This window comes from Cornus florida, unplaced genomic scaffold (genome assembly GCF_030987335.1).
Source record: "Cornus florida cultivar Cherokee Brave unplaced genomic scaffold, ASM3098733v1 CherokeeBrave_3.0.0_Hap2_Chr02, whole genome shotgun sequence".
NCBI lineage: Eukaryota > Viridiplantae > Streptophyta > Magnoliopsida > Cornales > Cornaceae > Cornus > Cornus florida.
Window position 1 is genome coordinate 63,781,398 of NW_026775572.1, and position 25,844 is coordinate 63,807,241.

The following is a 25,844-nucleotide window of genomic DNA, read 5'->3' on the forward strand; positions in this document are numbered from 1 at the left end:
TGATGCTTCACGATATGAAGCAGGTGTTTGGAGGACAGGCAGGAGGAGGGATATAGTGATTTTGTCTCCTAGTGTAATATTGATTGGATAGTAGAGATGGACCATCCGAGATCACCAGATCCTTGCAGCCATTTCTTATACTGAAGTGGGAATGAGATAGCATTTTATGGATTCAATTGAAGAATTGATGATTTTATGCATGGATCAAGATTTTGGATGGGATATTGGTTGACTGATAAATCAGTTCAGCTCAATTCTTGTCTATTTCGAACTGGTGGGACTTCAGTTCATACGAATAAAACGGATCACGAGACGGTTTCGATGGATTATAGTGGTGATTCACACTTTCCATCAAGTTTCGTCTGGTGGAAGCAATTATAAAAGTGGATGCTCTCAACAACCAACAAGATATTTAAATCTTTTGGTTAGTTGATGAGTTATCGATTGAATTTATAGCAGGTGTAATAATAACACTTGTTATTACTAAGGTAGTTGAGAAGGTCAACTTTGAATATCAGAGTTGACCCTGGAGACGGTGTTACCTTACTTAGATGGAGTTTAAGGTACTAGAGGAGGATTTAGTAGTTTCTATAAATAGTAAAATGACGGTCGGGCGACTGAGATGGAAAACTTATAATTTTTCTCGGTACACTCAGACAAATTAGAAGGAACATTATGACATTAAATGTCGATTTTGGTGAACAAGTATGGATAGGGACGTGTATATAATTGGCCTAAGAGAAACATCTGCTCAAAAGGTGAAAAGTTGATCATCGGATATCATAGGAACCTTTAGCCATTTCCTATAACGAATAAGGAAGTAGGACTAAACAGGAGGGGATGGTCAGTGGAAATTATCGACATTGATTTGGAATTTCAATTTTTCTAAATGGAATAAGAGTGGTGGAGTGAGAAAGTTCGCTTAAGGACATTAATTAGAGCGATGTTCATTTTAGAGCTTCATTGTAGTTCTATAGTACAATGATAATGGTGTTATAGAATGTGGATGTTCATTATAGTGGATACAAAGTGCTATTTTGAAGGAGCTTTATGAAGATGTTTGAGCAGCAGCTCTACTTCATGTCTATAAACAGAGGAATTAATCAAGAGATTAAATTAAACCATAATGGATATGCTAGAGGCGTATATCCTAGGTTTTCATGGGCAATTAGAAGCATTTACTTCGCTTCTTCGTTTTGTCTATGATGGTGTTAGCCACTGAGGTTAGTGTGACAACATTTGAGATTTTGTATATTACATCGTACATACCTCTCACTTGTTGGTTTGAAATGGAAGCGAGGGTTGTACAATAAGACCTTGACTTAATTTAAGGATACATCGGAGAGAAGTACTATCCTTTATAATGTACTGTGCGCAGTTTGGAAGCGGCAGTGGGATGTTGTAAATAGTTGCACTCATATATTAGAGTTTTCTATCACTGAGTGGTTTACCCATTATGTCTTTTATATAGGAAGCAAGGCGATTTTTGGAGAAAGGTCAATTTTACTTCTTACATTGACTTTTAGATGATTGTGTTTATAGATTGAGCTTTCATTAACTTTTAGAGGATTGTGTTTATAGATTGAGGCAGTAGCCTCTTAATTAGCGTTACTAAATCATTAGCGCTGGGTGCATAGGAGTTTTATGCGTATATTCTATGGAACTTGGAGGGAATGGATCATTACCCTAGTCATATTGGGAGAATTATGTTATGGTTTGATACAACCTATGCATTGTGTGAGTATTGTGTTTCTTAAATATAGGAACCATGTATACTACTTGGTATAATGGAGTTAAGTAGAGCCATCATCGTGAGGTTGCTCTACTTGGACATGGGAGGATGTTTTTCGCTCACAGTTTCCAAACATAATGGAAGAAAATAAGGGCGAATTTCAAGAATGGAATTCCTGTTGTTAGGGAAGAAGAATGTAATACACCTAATTTTAAAAGGGTAGTCTCGGTATTTTTTATTTGTTTTAATTATATTTTTTCTAGGTATTTAATTGATTATTTGACTAATTGCTTATGTGTTTAATCGAATTAAGTGTTACTTGATTATTTTAATTACGTGTCTATGTGTATTTGTATTTATCTATTTATTAATTTTTTATGTGTTAATTGTTTAATTAGATTATGTGCTTAAATGTTATTTTGATTAATTGTAAATTAAATTTTTTATTTTATTTTATTTTAGTTTATAATGTTTTATTTTCTTTTATGATTATGGTTAATAGTAATGGCCAACCAATTAGGTCCCATGGACTACTTGGATGGGAGGTTGGATGGGTATGGATAATTACCCATGGATAGTTGTGTATATATATATATATATAAATATATATTATATACATATATAAAAGGGAAAGTAATTTATAATTACTTTTATGGTAACTTGGGTATTAATATATAAATCTGATGTATATGTTTTATATTTAAATAATAAAGATATACATAGATTTTATATGTGTTATGTTTTAAGTTACTGTATAATATTTTGGTAACTTAAGTAATATTAGTTAATATGCTAATACATAATGGGATGTATATGATTTATTTATTTAATAAGGATTAAGCATAAATTATATACGTGATATATTTTAAGTTACCTTTTCAATACTTTAATTTAATTTAATTTTTATTTTTTTTAAGTTAACTTGGATTGGGAAAATGATTAGGATTAGTTTTACATAACCTATAAATATATAGCTATAGGTCTCTAGAAATATATCACGAAATATTTTTGTAGAGAGAGAGAGAGTTAGAGAGAGAAGGAGGAAGAGAAGGAAGGAGGAGAAAATCATGTAGAGAGAAGACCAAGGAAAAAGAAATTTAACTTTCGATCCGAAAGTTTAAGGCAAGTTCTTCTTCTATCTCTCTCCCTTAGATTTGTATTTCTATACATGCCTAGGAAATTCCAGGATTTATTAAACACATAAAATTAAATAATTATGCATATTTAATTGGATTAGAACATATGTTTTATGAAATTGGTTCATATTTGTTCTTGGGTTATGAATTGATAAACTCATGATTTTGATTTGATTTCTTGTATGAATTTGTACATGTTTAAATTATGTATTTTTCATATCAGTGGATGGATGGAACGTAGAAACATGCTTAGGATTCCTGAAACAAATAAGGAATGAATTCACAGTAAAATTCTGGGTTGAATCGCGTAAACAAGGTTTGAGTCTTCGATACAGTGCTCGAGCCTTGGGGACTAAGCTCGAGCCATGTATGGAAATGCTCGAGCTTGTACAGAAAAGCTTGAGCAATTGGATGTAAAAGCTCGAGCCTGAGAAGGGAAGCTCGAGTAATAGGGTGAAAAGCTCGAGCCTGAAGTAGGACGCTCGAGCCTTGGATAGGGTGCTCAAGCATTTAAGACAAAAGCTCAAGCATTACCTGGAGAGGTTTCGTAAACAGCGTAGTGTTACTTCTTATTGATGTTGAAGGGTCTTGAACATTAAATAGGGACTTAGGTTTGGGTTTAAACAAATTTAAATAGACTCGATCATAATGACGTTTGTTATTTTGATGATTTAAACAAACAAATGGATTTAATCTTTTAAATTGTTCTAGCAATTGAGATTAATTGTGTAGGATGAATGGGTTAAGGAGAATGCTTATGTGATTGTATAATAAAATGTCAGTCTATTTAAGATTCAGTTGTGTAGGATTCAGGATGTAGGAAGCTTAAATAAAGTATAAGTTGTTCCTATTTTGTGATAGCATGATATTCTAATATTATGTTAATTGTTGAATTAATCTATCTATTATTATATTTGTTACATTGATTATTGGATTTTGTGGATTGTATGCATCGGTATGGGAAGGTGGCATACTAGGGATGGATTAGCTCAAAATGTTAAGTCCTACTTACTCTGGAATAAGGGAATGGGTTAACTACAAAGTTAAATCCTACCTATATATGTCATGTCATGGCAACGAACAGTTGAGCTGCACTACTTTAGTTTTGGATGGATTTTATATATATGATTATGGTACCACGATATGAGCTTGAGTCTTAGAGTCGATGGTTAGGGAGCGTATATACAGTGGAATGCATAACTGGCTATGATGGTTAGAGGTGTACCCTATTAGGTCTAGGCACACATGCTTACTTCAGGTGCGTTTTGCATGTTGCCTACTAGTCAGGTTGAGACCGGCTTGTAGTCCAATGAGAGTCCTTTAGTGTGTATTTATATATATATATACAGACTATTAGTTATTATTGGATTAACTAGGATGTATATGAGTATTGAATCTCTACTTGGACTGTAGTAGAGTAAAACTTGCTTGTGGGCCTGACCCACCCTTATTTTTCAAGTATGCGTCAGGAGTAGGAGTTGTTCGTGCTGAGCAAGGATCAGTCTACTTCACTCTTTCGGATTTTCTACATAGGAGTTTCTTTTACATTTCAGTTTTCTGATACAAACAGTTATTGCTGTCACTTGTTCGGTTGAGATTTTCTAGGGGTCAACATAATATGGATTCCCGAGTTGTATATATTTGGAGGATCAATTGTATCAAAAAAGTTTATTAATGAAAGAAAATTTATTCTGAGGTTTTATTATTGGATTATCATTTTAGTTTCTTTTCTGCATTTTATTTATTCTTATTTATTCTTTTGTAATCTGTGTTTATTTATTACTGATTTGTTTTTGATATCCTCGGGTGTTCAGATGTGGGCCTGGCCAACCCGAATTCGGAAACTCAGGGGTATCACACAAATTCACGAAATTGAGAGAGTAATTGAAGTTTGAAGTTGAAGAAAGAAAAAAGAAAAGTGAGAAAAAGAGGGAGAAAGATATACTGCTGGGGAAAGAAAAAAATTTGAGGCCAATATAATGGCCTCTTGGCCTTTAGAAAGATGAGTGGGGAGTGGGCCCCTCCACTAAACATTAAATCCCCCCTTTTATATATATATATATATATATATATATATATATATATATATATATATAATCACACACCACACTTACATATGTATATATAAGTAAAACACAAACATTACATTCTCTCCAACTTTAAAAGATTTCGTTCCCGAAATTAAGCCATACCTGAGGGAGAAAATAACTCTGGATACTTGGAGTAAACCTCCTGTTCAATCTCCCAAGTAACCTTCTCAACTCAATGCCTCCAAAGAACCTTTACCAACGGTATCGTCTTGTTCCTCAACTCCTTCTGTCGTGTGTCAAGGATCTGAACTGGTCCCTCCTCGAAGGAAACATCCCCATCAATGTCCACATCAACACCACTCAAAATGTGAGATGGATCCGGCTTATACTTCCGTAACATTGATACATAAAAGACATTGTGGACTCTGTCCATCTGCGATGGCAAAGCAAGTCTTTAAGCAACCTCTCTTATCCGGTCTAAGATTTCAAAAGGTCCAATGAATCGTGGCGATAACTTGTCACTCTTTCCAAACCTCATCAACCCCTTCCATGGAGAAACTCGAAGAAAAACGTGATCTCCCACCTCAAAGGATAACGGTCGTCGTCGTCCATCCGCATAACTCTTCTGTCGGCTCTGAGCTATGAGCAGCCTTTATCTGATCAGCTTAATCTTCTCAGTAGTCTCAAGTACAATGTCGGGTCCTAAGGCGGCTGTCTCGCCTACCTCAGTCCAACAAACTAGAGACCTACAAAGTCTACTATACAACGCTTCAAATGGAGCCATTTCAATGCTCGTCTGATAATTGTTTTTGTAAGTAAACTCAATAAGTGGAAGGCGATCCTCCCAACTACCTCCCAAATCAAGTACACATGCCCGAAGTATATCCTCCAAGATCTGGATGGTACGCTCCAACTGGCCATCCGTCAGTGGATGGAATGACGTACTAAGGTGCAACGATGAACCAAACGCTGCTTGAAGTCCTTCCCAGAACCTCGAAGTAAACTTGGCATCCCTATCTAAAACAATAGCCACTGGAACTCCGTACAACCTCATAGTCTCTTTCATATGAAGAACACCAAGTGCCTCTGCGTCATCTGTTGCCTTAATAGGCAAAAAGTGAACTGTCTTAGTCAATCTATCAATGATGACCCATATGGCTTCATTTCCCCTCCGTGACCTTGGAAGACCTGTCACAAAATTCATAGCAATCTGCTCCCATTTCCACTGCACTATAGGCAATGATTGCAATAAACCAGCTAGTTTTTGGTGCTCGGCCTTCACCTGCTGACATGTGAGACATCAAGCCACAAACTGTTCAACATCCTTTTTTATTCCATTCCACCACTACTGACGTCATAAATTGTGATACATCTTGGTACTACCTGGATGAACTACAAAGCGGGAAGTGTGAAATTCCCGTAAGACGTCCTCGCGACAACCTGTGGAAACAACCAACAAACCCTTAAACCGAAGACCTCCATCTGCATGCAAGGTCCAATCTTTCACTATCTCACTACTGGAGATAAACGTGTGAATGGCATCCAATTCTGGATCCTGTTTTTGTGACTCAATCACTCGTTTGACAATAGTAGGCTGAGCCACAAGACTGAACAAGAATGCTGACTCACTGTCATTGTTGTTATCAAAGCAAAACAATCCCATCTCTGCCAAATCCTCAAGTATCTTCCACTTCTGAATGGTTAAACCAGCCAAAGTTCTACAAGATTTCAGGCTTAAGGTATCAGCTACCACATTAGCCTTGCCCGGATGATACCATCTCTTGCCTGCCTGCCCAACCCTTTTAAGAAAGGAAAACTGCATCCATATTACATTTGATACTACCAGATACTGGAGGTTACCAAATAAGAGATGAAGAAGGAACAGATGAAGAAGGCATGACCGGTTAAAGATGTGAAGTTTTTTAAAACTCCCAAAATGCAGAAACAACTAAGTGCACAATTTAATGAGGGGGAGAAAACTGAAGCTAAAAAATAAACTTGTTTTTAGCTTTCCAAATTGCTCAAGCAATAAAAGCAGCCATGCTAACCATATCATACCCACCCTTACATATCTCAAGCCACCAATCCATAAAAGAAAGAAAAACCTAACGGCTGCAATCAAGACGTATAGGAGACATCTTCCAAACATGAAAAGCTTGGGAACAACGGAATAATAGATGTTCCACAGATTCTGGACCATCCCCACATAAAGCACAATAATCATCATTCACCAAGCCCCTGGATTGTAAAGCTAATCTCGTTGGGAGCACCCCTTGGGCACATTGCCATAAAAAAATGCTTAATTTTAGGCGGACAACAGCAATTCCAAATTTTTTTCCAGAAGGAAGAAGCTTCCGATTGAGCAGCAAAATGGGGAAGAAGCAAAGAAAAAGCAACATGAAAAACCGATTTGACAGAAAACATGCCATTTGCAGTGGAAGCCTAGGTTAGACGGTCAGTGCAACCTCGCACACTAAGGGGGATACGCCGAATAGCAGCCACCACTGACGCCGGGAATAATTGAGAATGAAGTGGATAATTCCATGAGGAAGAACCAGAGTGAATAAGCTCGGATACATGCTTAAAAGGGACATTTTGAGGGGCATATTGCTGTAAGCTCTCTAAAGATGGAACCCACGAGTCATTTAAGATATTAATCGATCTACCATCACCCACAATCCAACGAAAGCCTTTTTTAAGAACAAGTTTAGCCGACCATATACTTTGCCATGCCCATGAAGGGTTGGACCCCAATCCAGCTGCCATGAAAGAACAATTACGGAAATACTTAGCCTTGAACAACTTAAATGCTCGGCAAAGCAGAATTAAACGCATGAATGTTTCTAAATCCCAAACCTGCAGCCTTCTTACTTAGACATAAAGAATCCCAGTTAGACCAATGAACAGAACAAGAATCATGCTTGTTGCGCCACAAGAAGGATCTAATACATTGCATAATCTTGTCACATATAGAAATAGGCAATCGAAAACCGGACATAACATATGTTGGTAATGCACTTAAGACAGCTTTAATAAGGACTTCCTTACCACATTTTAAAAGAAGATTTGATCACCAAGCATCCAAATGATTTTGAATATTTTGCAATACAAACTTAAAAACATCATTTTTGGAGCGACCAATAAGCGCAGGCAAATCCAAGTAACGAGCTTTCAAGCCCTCTTCCCCAATACCCAAAAGACGGCAGAGCATAGAGCGTCGAGCGTCGAGCATTATCAGTGTTATTGGAGAAAAAAATAGAAGATTTAGAAAAATTTACCATCTGCCTCGAGGCACGCTCATATGGATGAAGAAGCCGACCAATCAAACTTTTGGTATGAAGCCAATGCCCATATTGTTAAACCATCCCCGGTGAGGTCGAGCTTCCAGGTATCTCCAAACGACAAGTCCGAGAACTATGCCCAATAATACCACAAAGATAGCAAAACAAAGGTAATCTTTCATACCAAAAAGGGACCCAAAAAATTCTACTATCATGAGCCGCAAGTTGAATGCCTCTCCGAAAAGGTTTAGTAACATCAATAGAAAGCAGCAGTCGAAGCACCCTACCATACTCAGGCCATTTATCACGCACTTCTACTTTAAAGCAGAGAGGAACACAGCAGGCAAATCTATAACTTGAATCCAAAATTCTGTCACCGCAAAATAGCCATCAGAGAAATCCAACCCTTCAGACCATTCTTTGAACACAATGAGATGATCATCAATAGACCAAGGACCTCTTTGGAGCACCCGTCGCCGAATTCTGGTATCTGGGATGATAAATTGAAAGAGATTCGGGCGAATTTAAAACACTGACAGGTTAGGAAGTCCAAGGACATAAGCAAAATGCCTGTTGGATACCAGTACTTCGGATGATCTTATCCGACCAAACTTACCCAAATAAGCTAAGAGTTCAAGTTTGAACCCCCTGCCTAAAATCAGCAACAGAAAGGGGAACTGTACACTGTTCCTCAGATGTCAGCGAAATACTCTCCATCAGCGCAACAAGTTGGCCGGCCATGGAAACAGAAACGGGTTGCAAACAAGATCAAAGACAAAACAGTAGATGATACAAAGAGGAGAGAGAGGAAACAAGAGAGGAAAGACAGAAAACAAGGCAAGAAACGGCAGCCAAAAGAAATAGGTGACCTACGAGCACCTAAACATCCACAATAGGAAGAGCACTCCCAGTTGGAGAAATATCCTATAATGTTTAATGTGCTCCTAACTCCCATTAGAAGTTGACGATTTGAAATTCCACATTTGTGTGCTCTGAAGTCAAACTCTTGTGGGCCTCACTATGTTTGATATTCTTGATTCCCTATCCATTATTTTTCTTTTTACTGATGTAACTTGTAAAAACGATATAGGTTGGTGTCAATTTGTATTTGATCCATGAGGAAGTTTTGTGAAGTTTATGCACCTATTAGTGTCAAAGTTGTAATAATCACACCCCTCTTTTTCTAAGTAATTAATTATTCGATTCCTTTTTCATTTTTCTCTATAATAATTTTTTTAACCCATCTCAATCACAAAAGACTGTAAAAAAAATGTCATATTTATATAAAAATACTACTAAGCTGCTAGAACAAGGTAACATCTAAAAACCCTGCAAGGTAGCTCAGTTGTTCAGGCCTTAGGTTTGTTTCTCAATGGTCACCAATTCGAGTCTCCGCAGGGCCACTGGAGGCTTACCCAATCATTAACTTCATGGCCTCGTGGGATTAATCGAGGCGCGCTCAAGCTGGCCTGGACACCCACGATTATATATATAAAAAATAATAATAAATAAATAAATAGCATCTGAAAATATATATATGAAGTGCACATCTTATATAATTTTCATACTAAGTTTAATTTTGAATAAATAGATAGTTAGCCTAGCATTTTTTTAAATATATATATATATATATATATATATATTTTATTGGCAATAAACCCTACAGTGAAGTTAGGCTCGTGCACTAAGGATGGTCATATGTATGCAGCTTAGAATTTATTTTCCCATGTTTATATTGATCATGTTGTCTCCAAATCATTAAACATTATTGTTTCATAAAATTAGGGTAAACTATCCTCACACGGTCAAAATAGGTCCTTATTACGAAAAAATATTCATTACAACCATTGCAACGATGACTTGGTGGAATGGACAACTATAAATACTTTACTGGCCCGTTTGGCAACCACAGTTATTTTGTATTTTTGCTTTGACCCAAAGCAGAAGCAATATTTTTGTTTTTAGAGTGTGTTCAACACTACTTTGAAGTTTATTTAGTAACATAAATTTGTTAAAAGATTTTTAGAAATAAAAATATAAAAACATGTTTGATAAAAAGTGTTCAAGTTTGAAAATTTGAATAATTAGTTAAAAATGTTATTTTAGAAATTATTATTATTATTATTATTTTGAAAAGTGCTTTGTTATCGTGCGGAAGCAAACAGAAGTATCATTTTGATACTTTCGATTTTGGTCTCAATTTTGAAAGCACTTCGGTACTATTCAAAAGCACATCAAATATTACCAAACATGTTTTGTATTTTTGTTTCGCTACAGTATATTAGCAAAAATAAAAAAATACGAAGCAAAAGCATTGGCCAAACATGCCCTAAAGTAAAGTAGACCTACAATAGAATCAAAAAACTGATATATATGTTTTGGTGGAATATTTGTAGTCTCTTAGTTGTACCATGTCATCATTGCAACACAATGAATAACTTTTTCCTTGTTATATTTAACCACACTTGTGGCGTTTAAGTGATCAAGGATGTAAAAAATGTCAAATGTGTGTGAAATGTCAAAATAAGCCTTATTTCGTTAACAACACTGTCGGTGGTGAAGTGGCCATGGATGTCAAAAATGTCAAATGCATATGAAAATCACTGTTGTAAGGGCGAATTGGTCACGTCAAAAATGTTAAATGCGTATGAAAAAAACACCTTGTAAATTAAATCATTGTTGTAACTTGTAAGGCTTGACAACTACAACTGAGGTAGAGGTAGTGAAAAAAAAAAAAGAAAAAACGAAAAACAAACTGAGGTAGAGGTTGACACATCTTGTCAAACTAGCCAAACCAGCAACTAATGTTTTTTTTTGGAAGTTAAAGTTGAATATATATATATATGAATGAAATAGAATGTACAAGCAAAGCCCAAAGCATGGACCCAGTCCACGAATAGCAAAGACATTTCTAGTCTAGGGCATTCTAGACTACCCATGTCCAAGCCTCGGTTCATTCCGGTGAGAAAGCAAATTAGGGCATAACACAACCCTGACTCAATCGATCTGGTGGTTTCGGTGGTGGTCCGATGAACGATCAGACACCTTGCATGAACAGAGTCGCGCATCAATAACTAATGTTGAATAACACATGAAACACGCCTTTCAATTAATGGGCAACATGATAATTTCGGTTGTTTATTAATGGCTATTTCACGTTGTCACTTGTGTGTGCGCCGTGACCTTTCGTGTTTTGGAAGTATTTTATAGTTAAATGAGGTAGGTTATATCATACATGCAATTTATGTTGAATTTTATTAATAATATATTTCTTTGACCTTTTAAATCATGTTTTTTCACTTCATTTTATTTTTCAAATAAACTAACACCCCAATTTGGTTGCTACAAAGACTTTCCTTGACCTTTTATTTTGAAAAGTAAAAAAATACCTTCTGTATAAAAAAATATTATCAATGAAAGAAGGAAATAAAAATTGGAGAACTTCTCCGACAAATAGCAAAAGTTGAGAGGGATATCATGATTTAAGTCAATCTAAGATAAATTAATTAATCTCAAAATTTTCAAGAAAAGAAATCGCAAAAATATGAAAACCCCCCTAAGTTTTACCAAATGAGCAAAATAGTCCCTTGTGATATAAAAGTGAGCAAGTCAGTCCCTATAATTTAAAAAATAAGCAACTTGTCCTCTAAGTTTGAGTATCGGTTGTTTTCTAGTCGATGTCATTGTACATTTATCAAACCACGCGTTATAATTAATTTTGTTTAAATAGGATAAAACTTTTCAAAAGGCAAAACACCGCAAATGGCCTTTATAGTAAACTAAAGCCTTTTGCCTGAATTTAACAAGTATTGGAGAGATAGATGAACCCGCAGTTAAAGGTTGACTGACTTAATAGACTAATGTCGGCAGTTATCAGTTATTATTATTATTTTGGTGAGAGGGCATAAATTACTAAAAACCAACCGCAGTTGAAGGTTGACTGACTTAATAGACTAATGTCGGCAGTTATCAGTTATTATTATTATTTTGGTGAGAGGGCATAAATTACTAAAAACCAACCCCCGTCTATATATATATATATTGCCAAGCAATTTTTTTTTTTTCTCACTCCATGTTTCAACATGCTAGCAAGGGCGTTGAATGAGATAACCAAAAATTCACCGCCATGGTTTAATTATAGGTTTACATCTTCATTTGAAATTTAGTATAATGACAGATAATTGAGGGTTCATAATTAGACTGATAAGTTCATGCTTGTGTATTATATGTATATATATTTGTAGTTCTAGGTTTTCATGCAAAGACGGTGTTATATTGGATTCCATATGCTGCTTTTGACTAAGAGGGTTTGGTCCAGGTGACCTCTTTCTTAGTTGGAGTACAATGGTGCACTTTGGAAGAAACATGCAATTTGATTATGACTCATCCTTCATCGATCCAGCTAGTCTCTTTGATGATTCATTTATTTCATCCATTTGATGGAAAATCTAATTTCGAAGGTAAGGACATAGTTATTGAAGAATTTAACCGTTGTGTTTTAAATACCATTAACATTTTCAATGGGTAAAGCAATAATTGGTTTTTCAATTGCAATAAATGTTATCATAAAAGTTTACGAACTGAACTTGGAGAAAGAGAGCAAGATAGTGCAAATGCAAATGGAAGAGGAGTGAGCGTAAATGTTTGATTAGAGTAAAGGGATGAAAAAAAACCTTTATATAGGAGGGGGGTTATAATCGCCATATTTTGGGGCAGTATTGAAATTAATATAAAAGTACAAGTCAAAGAAACCTACAGTCAAATTAGGGAGGCAATTAAATTTATTCAATTTTTTAAACTACAGAGACTGTCTTGCTCCCTTTAATACCAGGTATTTGCTCATTTGCTGAAACCAGGTCTTCTGCACTTTTGCCACCACACACACACACACAAAAAAAAAAAAAAAAAAAAAAAAATTCCTTCTACAGTGTTATTGGCATAGGAGATGAATTAGGAATTTATAACTTTATTAGCTCGCTCCAATTCTTTTTGCTAGGGTCCTTAATTATTTCTTTTTAATGTCATTTGAAACATAAAATGAGGTCTTCAAATCCCCAAAAATAATGTATTACTATAATTGTAGTGAATCTTACAACAAAACAGTTACAGTCTTACAGATAGAAATAGTCTAGTCACCATTTTCTTAAAATAAATTGAAACCTAGTCAATTTCTCAACTAATTCCCACTACTTAGAAGACTAAATTAAAACATGCAATCAATTTATCAACCAACTCCCAACGCCTAAAAGTTACATCACCATTTTCTTAGAAGACTAAATTGAAACCTGCAATCAATTTCTAATTTAATTTCCACAGCCTAAAGTTAATTCCTTCATAAAGAGGTAGGTTCATCTTCTAGACACAAAGTTGACTTCAATTCCTAATTCTAAATAATAATAAAAATAAATAAATCCTCAAATTGAATAGTTAATTTAAGGTCGAATGTCAAAGGAAGTTCTCCAATTAAAACGGTAAGAAATGAGAATATATCATTATCCAATTCTTAAGAATAACAATCAAAGCTAACATTTCAGATGTATGTGATTTAAAAAACAAAATCATTCACATATATATATTACAACTATTAATTTATTTATTTTCATCCATATATATATTACAACTATTAATTTATTTATTTTCCTGTCTTGAACTATCAACTTTTTTATATGCATCTACTCCATCACTACAACATGTATGCAATAGGTAAAACTTCTATCTAGCTTCCATTATTGTTGTTGTCAATTCATTTCTAGTATGACAACTCTCACCTGTCGATGTCTCTGCATCAATGGAACATCTTTCTACAAAGAAACCAGGCTGTTTGGGTTGAGGCAATGTCATCTCCTCATTAGCTAACATGAGAACAATTGATGACATGATTGGTCTGTCTTTTGGCAGTTTCTGAACACATAGTAAACCCACTTGAATGCATTTTAATACTTGAGATTCAATGTAAGAAATTTCCAAACATGGATCCACTAATTCCAGAGCTCTGTGTTCATTCCACAACATCCAAGCCTATAACAATCACAATTCTCAATTTTTAGCAATTCACATATAAAGTTAGAGAGAATAATAAAATAAAATAGAATATATTTCACCATACATGTCCCAAAAGTGAATGATGGTGATCAGGATGATGAAATTTCCAATTCTTCTTGCCACTCACTATCTCCAGTAAAAGCACACCAAAACTAAAGACATCAGATTTTACTGAAAAATTTCCATCCATGGCATACTCGGGCGACATGTAACCACTGCAAAAAATTATCAAATTTAAGCATTTGAAAATCATGAACAAGTACTATCTGACATGTGTTTGCAAAACTTACTGTGTCCCAATTACTCGCTTTGTTTTGGCTTCAATTTGATCTTTCCCAAAACTTCGTGCTATACCAAAGTCCGAAATTTTGGGATTGAGTTCATCATCAAGTAAAATGTTGGTGGCTTTGAGATCCCTATGAATGATTCTTAATCTTGAGTCCTGGTGAAGGTAGAGAAGCCCCCTTGATATGCCCAAAACAATTTCAAATCGCTTTTGCCATGGAAGTTCTTGTCTTCCATTTTGATCTGCACAACATTTCCATCCATATAAGTTTTAAATCAGTTATCATTTTTCCGGTACAGAGGTGGACTCTATTGCATAAATGCATAAACTGCTCTATGAAATTGGTCAATTAGATAAATGGTCAAAGGAACTAGACCAAAAATGAAATAGTCCAAGCTTTTGTTCGGCATGAACTCATATATTAGCATCCTCTCCTCTCCTTCAATGCAACAGCCCAGCAGCCTAACAAGATTCCGGTGTTGAAGTTTGGAAATGAAAGTAACTTCATTTTTGAACTCTAGTACACCTTGTCCGGAATTATTTAAAAGCCTCTTGACTGCTATTTCTTGTCCCGTTGCTAGCTTACCCTACAATTTTTTGAAAATAATTGTTAAAATGATGAGGTTCACTTTTTTTTATTACATATCAAACCACAGATCACTTATTTAACCTTATAAACAGGACCAAAACCACCCTCTCCAAGCATATTTGTCGAAGAGAAGTTTGTAGTGGCATTTGCAATAGTGAACAGATCAAAAAATGGTAACTCCCAGTCTTCATTCTTCGTTTCTATACCTGCACAATCAAAAGTGTTATAAATGCAAGTAGATAACTGTACCATTCAACTAACCGTCTAGTACACTTAGAAGGAATGAGATTTTATAAAATGTTCAAAATATCCATCCAAGTGCATAAATTGTCTAATATTCATGTGACAATGACTGCTTTAAAATGTATCAATAATCATACCAAAGACAGGAGGTGGTATATCTGTTTCCTTTCTCCTCTTCTTTATTATACACCAAGTTAACAAGCTGAGGACAACCATCCCAGAAACTGTTGATACCACTACGATCAGCACCAGTGTCTTCTTCTTCTGATCATGGTCTAAATTTATGACAAAAGTTAGTTCGTCTTTACTCCTAAAGCTTCATTTGTTGGGCATGCATTCTTTCAGAAAAGCATATATAAAGGAAATTCTAGACATGAATCTTAAACATTTCATTTTAAGACCTCCATATTATAATAAAAATTGATTAGCATAATTGAAACTGACCTAATTGCTAGAAAGATTGAAACCTATGTACTAATATTTGAGCAAACAAACTGATTTGAGTATTCAAAAAAGGATTCAAGGGGCTGACATCTAAAAGGGTAACAGCAGAATGTGAATATTATATAGTATAGCAACAAGTATGCTTACTGAGTTCCGAAGCTGGAATCCTAATGTAGATATCTTGCTCACCCTCGTAGTCATTGAAGTCTCGAATATCAACTAAATTGCCAAACCAAATCAAACAGCCACTGCCTCCTCCCCTGATATCTGAATTAGCATAGCTGTACAAGAACAATTCTTCAAGCACTCTGCCTTGCATTCCTTAAGGTTCAGACTCTCCTTCAGCAAAAACTTTAACTGGTCTGGCAATTTCACATTTTTGAGTTTCACAAATCCATCTCCGTTCTGGCAATCCAGGGATGTCCTCCTCACGCATCCGCTGGACCAATTAAGCAGGTCCCATTCTTCCTGTGATTTTGGAATGAACCCATCCAAGCACTCACATACTGGCCTATTGTCAACTCTGCAAACACCATTGCCACCACAGTGTGCATAATTATCACAGATATCATTTGGTAGTGTATACATAAGAGTCCATTCAGAGCTCCCTTCTTTCAGGATGAAGAGTTGTACCGTACCTGTTTGATTCAGCACAACTCTTGTAATAAACGAGTCATTGATAGAATCATACTTGAAATAAACCTCGTCCGTATTGGCTATAAAACTGTTTTTAAAAAAAGAGTTTCCCCTCACAATAGCACCACTAAATCGAACTCCATTCCATGGCCCAGTGCGGAACGTCTTCTCCGATGATCCCTTTTGAAGAACAAGCTGAGGCCCAGTAATACCAACTCCATAACTGAAGTCTCCAGGAGATGGATCAGTGGCATCTCTCCATGATGTCAAGTATCTATTTAGGCCGGCCTTTAAGTTCAATCCGAGCTTCATGCCAGGTAAAAGCGTGTCTGATGGGAAATCAAAGCTTTGCCATAAGTAGCTACTTTCTGTATCAGCATCAGTACTCTTCTTTTTGAGGGCAAGGTTTCCAGAATTTAGTAGCTGCGCAACGGATGAACTTTGCACAGTTGTTGAAGAATTTGAGGACCAGATGACATCCTTTGTGGCATTGAATAGCACGAGATTTCCATCGTTGCTGATAGTTAAATTTCCATATGAATCTGTAATTGGGTTTTCCCGGTTTGCTACCCACACCACAGTTTGTGGAGAAATTTTGTGGTACCATATTCCCAAGAACAGGAGGTTCTTGGAACCACTGGGAGAAAAGAAGCCCAGTTCGAAGCTTTGGCCTGAGGATACTAAACTCTCACCATTGGTGATTGATTGATACGGAGTTAAAGTATCAGCTGCAGTGGAGAATTCTAAGACGGAGAATGAGATTAGTGAGTAAAAGATGATGAAAGGAAAGATATCCATTGCCAATCTCACCCAAGAAATGGTGACCATGTTTTGGCCATCATCAGAACATTATTGGAAATATCCACATTAGAAATATCCACATTTGTGGGCATTGAAGTCCATGTGGACCTGACTATGTTTGATCATCTCACACGGTCAGCATTTACTACTATAAGTACCGCAAGTGGTCATGGATGTTTGTGAAAAATGCGTATGAAATATTGAAATGACAACTGTACTCCTGAATTTCATAAGATTTAAAAATAAATAAAAAATACCTTGTAAATTAAATCACTGTTGTAAGGCTTGAGTAGATAATAGAGGTCCACGGCCAGAACCAGTCCCACCACCAACAGCGAAGACCAAAAACCCTAGAAGCCCAGTGCAGTTATCTTTAGGCTTTCTTATGTGATCGAAGATACAAATCCACAATCTCTTCGCCGATTGTCCATCACCAATCATCAAAAGAAATGTTGGTGCAGCTGATCGCTGGACACTGAAAGACCCACTTACCCCAATCTCAAGGGTATACTCCATGAAGAAAGCTCACAAACAAAAACAAGCAATACTATAAATGCTGTTCGAAAAGGGGATTGTGACACTTTGTGAGCTAACAAAATTGATGGGTATACGGCGGCAGCGGTGGGGGGTAGAGGTGGTGTTTGTGGGCGGAGACGGTGGATATGGGTAGAGAAAGAGAGAACAAGATTAATTCACAATTTTAGAGAAGACGACAAGGTATATAGCCTTGAAGGGAAAGGGCGAGGGCAAAACCGTCAAGGAGATTTTGTGTATCATTGTAATTTGAGTAAATTACAATCTCTTTTTCTTTTTTATAAGCAAGAAACAAGTGTCCACCTTCTTTGAAATGCGAGAAAGTGTACTTTTACTTTCCCAAAAGTTTCATCGAGTTAAAATGAGAAACCCTAATTATAACACATTAGTTACCACCTTATTAGTTTGAGAGAAGAACGCTAATTACCTTATTAAATGATTTTTAATAGCAAAACGGGTGTCAGAACAAACAAAAGTCAAAATTGAATCATATTATGATATCATGATTCAAGTTACAAATTAATTTCAATAGTTTCAAGAAAGAAAATAAATAAGAAATTCTTTTGACGGTCACGTGGTGATAAGATATTCAATGTACCCGATGAATGGTATACCGAGTCATTACGATTGTTTAAATTTGTAGACACTTAGGAAACACGGACACTTTTACGAAGAAGTCATACATATGTCGGATATTTCTCGAATACATGTTCGACCCTTCATATACGTATCCATAAATAAAAATTAATTTTATTATTTCGGACACTTCTCGATATTTTGCTGACACTTTTCGAATACTTTGCCGACACTTTTCAGATATTCTAACATAATTCTACCACTAATCTTGAAAATAATTTGACTAATATCTTGACAAAATAATGAAATACTCATGATATAAAAATTATTACAATAATGACATAATTTCATTTTCTAATTCATTTCAGAATAATTCTTAGTTTAGAAATTCTAAATGAATTAAAGTTTTATAGTACTATTACTAAATACATGCATATAAAAAAAGAAATTATATATATATATAGTCGTGTCCATCCTGTAATCGTGACCTATTTTTTTAGAATTTGACGTACGTGTCAATATGTCCGTATCGTATCGTATCCGTGTTCCGTATTTGTACTATATAGGTAGACACTGATGATTGTAATGTACTCGGTGCACTCCGCGGTCAAAAAAGCTAAACCACGAGACTACCATGATTTTTTATGCAGTTCCGAGTGCAAGGGCCCAACTACAAATATGTACGGCCTTCGACGATGAAATAAGCTGTTTTTCAACTAATAAATTCCATTATTTAAGGTCCCTTTTATGGGTAGAGAGAGCTACTCCGCATTTTATTTGTGAGGTTCTTAGGATTTTTTTTTCTGGGTTTTTTTTGCTGAAGCCATTAAAAAAAAAAACACTAAGAGAAAACATAAGAAAGATCAGCCTCAAGAGATGTTAAAAGCCAAGATGGCCACACCTCCCAAACAAGATCTCCTTGATTACATTTAAGAGCCCACTGTCCTATATCGTGAGCTACCTTGTTACAACTTCTTGGAACCCAATTCAATAAAAAGTTAGATGCATTAGAAGCACCAGAAACCATTTTAGCTATATCTTCAATCACAATCGCCGAGGAAGAATCTAGAGGGGAAAGGGACATAACACACTTACAGTCTCCTTCAACAATGGATTGGGTGTAACCACATACCTGCAACAGACATAACCTAAAACAAACAACCAAAGCTTCTGACATGGAAGCAGAGTGAACAAAATCAAAAAGGTACGAAGCAACTCTCACCGGTCTGCCCAAGAATCTTTCAAAATTAATCCACCACCACATCGCTTGCGACAATGATCAAAAGCTGCATCACAATTGAGTTTGAATAACCTATGTGGCGGAGGGAACCATGACACAAGCCTAGGAGGAGCAGCAGGCACTTCTGCAAGCCTAGCATCCTTCTGACAAACATCCCTGAATTCAACAAAATTGTCCATAGCCCTGTTCAAAACCTCCAAAAAAAAATCCGACATTCTCGCATTAAAGACTTTGTCATTTCGACACTTCCATAGTTGCCAGCATATAAACGCCCAAAACTGAAGCACACTGTTGGATTAGCATAATTGTTCCAACAAGATGAGAGCTCTAACCATCTTTTCTTCCATGGAATATCATTGCCTAGCGAGTTAAGCTTAAACGAAGATGTTTTCCACACCAATTGAGCAATTTCGCAGTTAAAGAGGACATGATCAACAGTTTCCTCTGACAAGCCACATTGTGGGCATGTAGTGATGATTGAAATGCTTCTTTTCCGTAAGTTACACAACACTGGAACTTTATCTTGCGCGTACTGCCATAAAAAGAATTGAATCTTCCGGTAGGTCTTAAGCTTCCAGAGATGTTTCCAATGGCATTGGAATTCCATCTCATAACTACACTCAGCCCTTTCAATGCCAGACTAATAACCGTTAAACCCAGCAAACTCTGATAAAGCCAGTTTGTATGCACTTTTGACAGAAAACTTCCCATTAAGTGAAGGACCCCATCTTAGAGAATCTTCCAAATTTGAAACACTGATTGGCGTTTGAAGAATCAGCTTTGAATCACGAGCATTAAAAATATTCTGTATGAAATGAACTTTCCACGTCCTCATATTTGAATTGATCAGATCAGCAACTTTAGAAGGACTTCTTGGATTGCAAACCGATGTGGGCCTTGGATTTGAAAATGTCGGACAGCCAATTGCTATTCCAACAGTCAACTTTAGAGCCCGTAGCAATTTTCCAATGAATTCCTTTTCGGAGTAAATCCTTAGAGGCTGAGATATTTTGCCAAACCCAGGAGCTGCTTGATCCACAACTAGCTGCAGGAAAACAACTATTAATTATTATTATTATTATTTAGTGTCATTTGGAACATGAAAGGAGATCTTCAAATCCCGAAAGATAATGTATTATAGATAATAATAATAAAAACAACTATGGATTAGATATATCAATAGTCTCAGACTCCCGAGCGTGATATGGTCTCCATTTTCGTATAATAAATTGAAACCTGCTGTTGATGAAAAAGAAGAAAAAATGACCCTATAAGCACCGGTGTTTTACCAGTGGAGTAGGCTCCGACGAACAAGTCAGTGTGCGACGTATTCTCTCTCTGGAGAAATCCAGAGATTGAGTTAAGATTTATTGCATACCTCAAAACGTCGAGTAGCCCCCTTTCTTTATAGGGCTTAGGTCAGGATGTCACGTAGAGATACCGTCCTCGTCATCCTTATCATCATCTGTAATACCCCTAATTTTAAAAAGGATAGTCATGGTATTTTGGTTAATTATTTAATTGCATCTTTGAGAATTTAAAATGTTTAATTGCTTGTGTATTTGAATATTAGAATTTATTTGAAATTATTTGTTTATTTGCTTGATATTTGACTTAATTGTGACTTGTTTGAATTATGGTGTTTTAATTTATTTAATTGATTAGTTAATTGTATTTTGTTTTTTAATTCTTTTAAATGGTTAATTGATTTACATTAGGGTTTAGTTAACGTTTAATTTAGGGTTTTGTTTTAGAAGTCAAGTCTTGGTAGCCGACGTAGATTTAATTAGGATTTTCTATGGGCCGGCTAGATTCATTGTAGGGTTTGGATTGAATTTAGGTTTTGTATAAACTTATAAATATACGTATTAAGTTCTGCCTAGCGTTTTTAGAAAACCTTATTCACGACAGTGGAGGCAGAGAAGGAACATAGGAGGATTACGGTCATTCGCCAGAGAAATTTAAAAAGACGACGTTGGGATTTTTAACCCAAATCTCAAAGACAAGTTCTAATCCTAACTCTATTTCTTAGGCTCGTGTTCTTTGCATCTCTAATACAATTCCAGGAATATATAAAGGTTTAAAATTAAAATGGGTTTGCATGTCTGAGATAATTAAACCTGAACATGTTTATAAGTTGGTTATTGTATACTTTGAACTCTTTCTTGTGAAACTCATGTTTTACTCTATGTTTTAATTAATGTCAATTAAAGAATTAAGGATTTAATCAACGCTGGAACACCTTGGGAAAATATTAAACTTAATCTGGTTCGCATGGGTGATCACTTGAAACAGTATGATCATAAGTGAGTAGTTGTTCCGGTTTAGGTCTTTCTTGCATAAGTTGTAGTCTAATTGATGGTGGTTGATGAATTAAGAGTTTAATTAATTCTGGAACACACTAGACCTAGTATTAGACACCTAGGAGCTTTAAGAATGGAGGGCAGACGATCAGAATGTCAGAAAATAGCCGGCGTCGGAGAAGACGAAGGCTGGGAGGAGTGGAGGCAGCTCCACCTTCAATGGAGGCGGCTCCATTGAAGTGGAGCCGGCTCCACATGTTATTGGAGGCGGCTCCACTTGTTTTTGGAGCCGGCTCCAATGTGGTTTTTCCATTTTTTTTAAGTTTCAGCGAGAGTTTTGCTTGAGTACTTGGATTTTGAAGGTTCCAGTTTAATTCGAAGCCTTAATGGAGGTTTTCATAGGTGTCTAAGAGCAAATTAAAACTCCCAAGAGCCTTATTAATGCATAATTAATCACCTTGTATTATAGTTTGAACATTATAGAATTCTTGCACAAGTTAGTATACTGTTTAAATGTGAAGGTTTAAAATTGTTCAACATGGTTTTAGCAATTTTGTCGAGAATGATTTTATAGATTAAATCATGTTCCAGTGGTGAAATATAAGCATGTCAGATTACAGAATTATTATATGCTTATAGAGGATAAATTGATTTATACATATGTTAAATGTAATATCAATTCTTGGATAATTGTGTAGCGGTATAAACTAAGCATGTTCAAATATATATTTTGATTATGATTATCACGGATTAGGATGTCTATACTTATTCTCTATGCAATAAATTATGAGAGAATCATGCAACGGTGGTATAAGACAAACATGTTAGTTTACAAAGTTCTATTATGCCTTGTATGGAATTAATTAATGTAAACAGTTATTTAGGTTCTGCCAGTTAATATGGAACAATTGATGCCTATATGTAATATATTATTATCAATTGTGAAATTTATGAATTAGTTGGTATTTACATATATACTTGTATTGCCAACTACTGGATGGATGGATTGTATGCACCGGTATAGGACGGTGACATACTAAGGACATATTAGTTTCAAAATACTACATCCTACCTACACGGAATAAGGGAATGGATTTCAAAATAAATCCTACTTATGCTCAAGTCAAAGAAGCTGCACATGCTGAATGACTAACTAGATTACTTGTTATTTATGTTAAGTCAAAGAAGCTGCACAAGCTGAATGACTAACTGGATTCTTGATGGATAGTTAGGATCGGACTTTAAATATATTTTTATGGTACCGAGATATGAGCTTGAGTCTCAGAGTCGTCGGTTAGGGAGCGTATATGCAGTAGGATGCGTAGCAGGATATGGGAGGTTGAGGTGTACCCTGTTAGGTCTAGGTACTTATGCCCACCTATGGGTGCGTTTTCGCATGTTGTCTTCTATTCAGGTTGAGACCCTCTCCATAGTCCAGTGAGAGTCCTGTAGTGTGATTATACATATGTATGGACTTTTAGCTATTGTTGAGTTGGTTAGAATGTATATGCGTATCGAGTCTCTGCTTGGATAGTAGTAGGATAGAACTTGTTTGTAGGCCTGACCCACTTCTATTTTTCAGGTGTTCAACCGTTCCAGTCGTAGGCTTGATCGTGATGAGTAGAGACTATCACCCACTCTTCCGGCGACGTAGGACTTCTCTCCATGGTTTACTATAGATGTTCTTTTAGTAGTTTTCTTTTCAGTTTGGATTTTTAATAGGGGTCCACTAGAGATGGATTCCCGAGTTGTATTCATGGAGGTTTCAGAAGTTGGATTTATTTAATTTTTATCAGTTGAGGATTTTATATTAGTATTCGTTTCAGCTTTATTATTTTACCTTCTAAACTATTTTGTAATCTGTGTTCGTTTTAAAATATTACTTGTTTGATATTCCCTTGGGTTTGGACATGGACCTGATCAACCCGTGTCTCGGATCTGAGGGGTATCACAGTTGGTATCAGAGCACTCCAGGTTCAAGTGTCTCTAGGATGTTTTGTATTAAGTCTTTCGCGTAGCGTATTCTCTTGATTAGAGCTTAAGTTTAGGATTCGTCGTATTCCTTTACGATTCGTTTAGAAGTTACTGATGTCAAGTTTTGCTGTAATTGCAGAATGTTTGGCACTAGGAGGAGGATAAGGGCCGCGAAGAAATCAAAGAAGGGCCCAAGGCCGAGGAAGTTTACTCCGGTAATTCCCCTACGAAGGCCGACCAAGAAGGCGGAATTGGAGATTAAGGAGTTAATTCCAATAGGCATTGCTTCGGAGTACAAGTCAACGAAAGTTTCTTGCGTGCGGGATTGGCCACCATACTGTGGACCTAACACAACTTCGGTGGTGCTCGAAGCTGAGCCAAGCGGAGAGGAAGACCCCGAAGAAGATCAGGATAGAGGAGAAATAGGAGCATCCGAGATGGAGGGCACTGGCGTACAAGGATGACTGCTCTTTTAAGAGTACTTATAATTACTAATAGTGGATGAGGTATTAGTAAGTGTAGTACGTATTTAATCGCATACACTAGGATTATGTTAAGAACACCTTATGGTTATTTGTTTAACAGTCTTGGTATGGAAAAGTTCTTAATAAAGTAAACTTGTCATTTTGGCTATCTCTATTGTGTTTTATGGAAGTTGTGTTGTGATGTAGACATGAGTGATTTTATTAAACTATATTGGAATGTGTACGTTGCGATAAGGAAGGAAAGTCACAGTAGAATGATTTGTATTTGAGCAAACACACAAAGCCTTGCTCATAGGTTAGTGGTGTTAAAATGGAACGATTACCAAGGAGTTTATAAAAGAACTTGTAAATCAATATAGTAGGTTTGGTTTGGAATGAGGACTTCCCAGGATGGAATGAAAATCTAAAAAGGGATGATTGTGGAGCATTTTGTTTTGCCTGTTTTGCTCTACAGAGTATTTAGAACTATGGGATTTTCATGGATTAGTTGATACACTTTTACAATAGACCTTGGGATATTTGTTTTAGGCAACACTGCCATATAGGATGGACCTGTGACACTAAATTTTGGTAGACTCAGAGTCTAGCAAATCTTTTGGTCTTAGACCAGCACATTTATGACGTGATACTTGGATGGATTGGTTACCACTGCCATGCTCAAGTTATATGTTTTGGATAGGTCTATTGTGTTCACCATACCTGGTCAGGATATCTTTTGTAGTTGCTATGCCACATTCTAGCGGAGTCATTAGCACCTATTTATTCATGTGGAGGAGGGAAATGGAGGAAGGGATTACCGTATCATTGGATAACATACCAATTGTACAGGATTTCCCGGATGTATTTCAGGAGATTCTAGGGTTGCCACCTAGTCGTGAGATTGACTTTGTTATAGATTTAGCTCCAGGCACTACGCCTATTGCTAGGGCACCTTATAGGATGACACTGGTAGAAATGCGCGAGCTGAGGGATCAGATTCAGCAGCTATTTAACCAGGGTTTTATTCGCCGAAGTACTTCACCCTAGGAAGCACTGGTTTTGTTTGTGAAGAAAAAGGATGGTTCGCTTCGTCTGTGTATAGACTACAGGGAGTTGAACAAGATTATGATCCGTAACAAGTATCCTTTCCCCAGGATTGATGATCTATTTGATCAGTTGAAGTGAGCTACCTATTTCTCTAAGATTGATCTGCGTTCTGGGTATCATCAGCTGAGGGTTAGGGAGCAGGATGTTCCTAAGACAGCGTTTCTCACGAGATATGGTTCTTATGAGTTTCGTATCATGTCGTTTGGGACGACTAATGCACCTACAGTGTTCATGGATTTAATTAACAGAGTCTTTCGGGCTTATTTGGATCAGTTTGTCATTGTCTTTATTGATGATATCTTGATCTATTCTAGGTTAGAGGACGACCATGCTAGACATCTTCGCATAGTCTTGCAGACGCTTTGTGAGCACCAGTTATATGCCAAGTTTGAGAAGTGTGAATTTTGGCAGCGGGAAGTGAAGTTT

At 36.2% G+C, this 25,844-nt stretch overlaps 1 pseudogene; it reads right to left on the reverse strand.

Moving 5' to 3' along the window:
• Nucleotides 1–13,723: 13,723 nt before the first annotated feature.
• Nucleotides 13,724–17,909, reverse strand: LOC132295151 (G-type lectin S-receptor-like serine/threonine-protein kinase At4g27290; annotated as a pseudogene).
• Nucleotides 17,910–25,844: the final 7,935 nt, after the last annotated feature.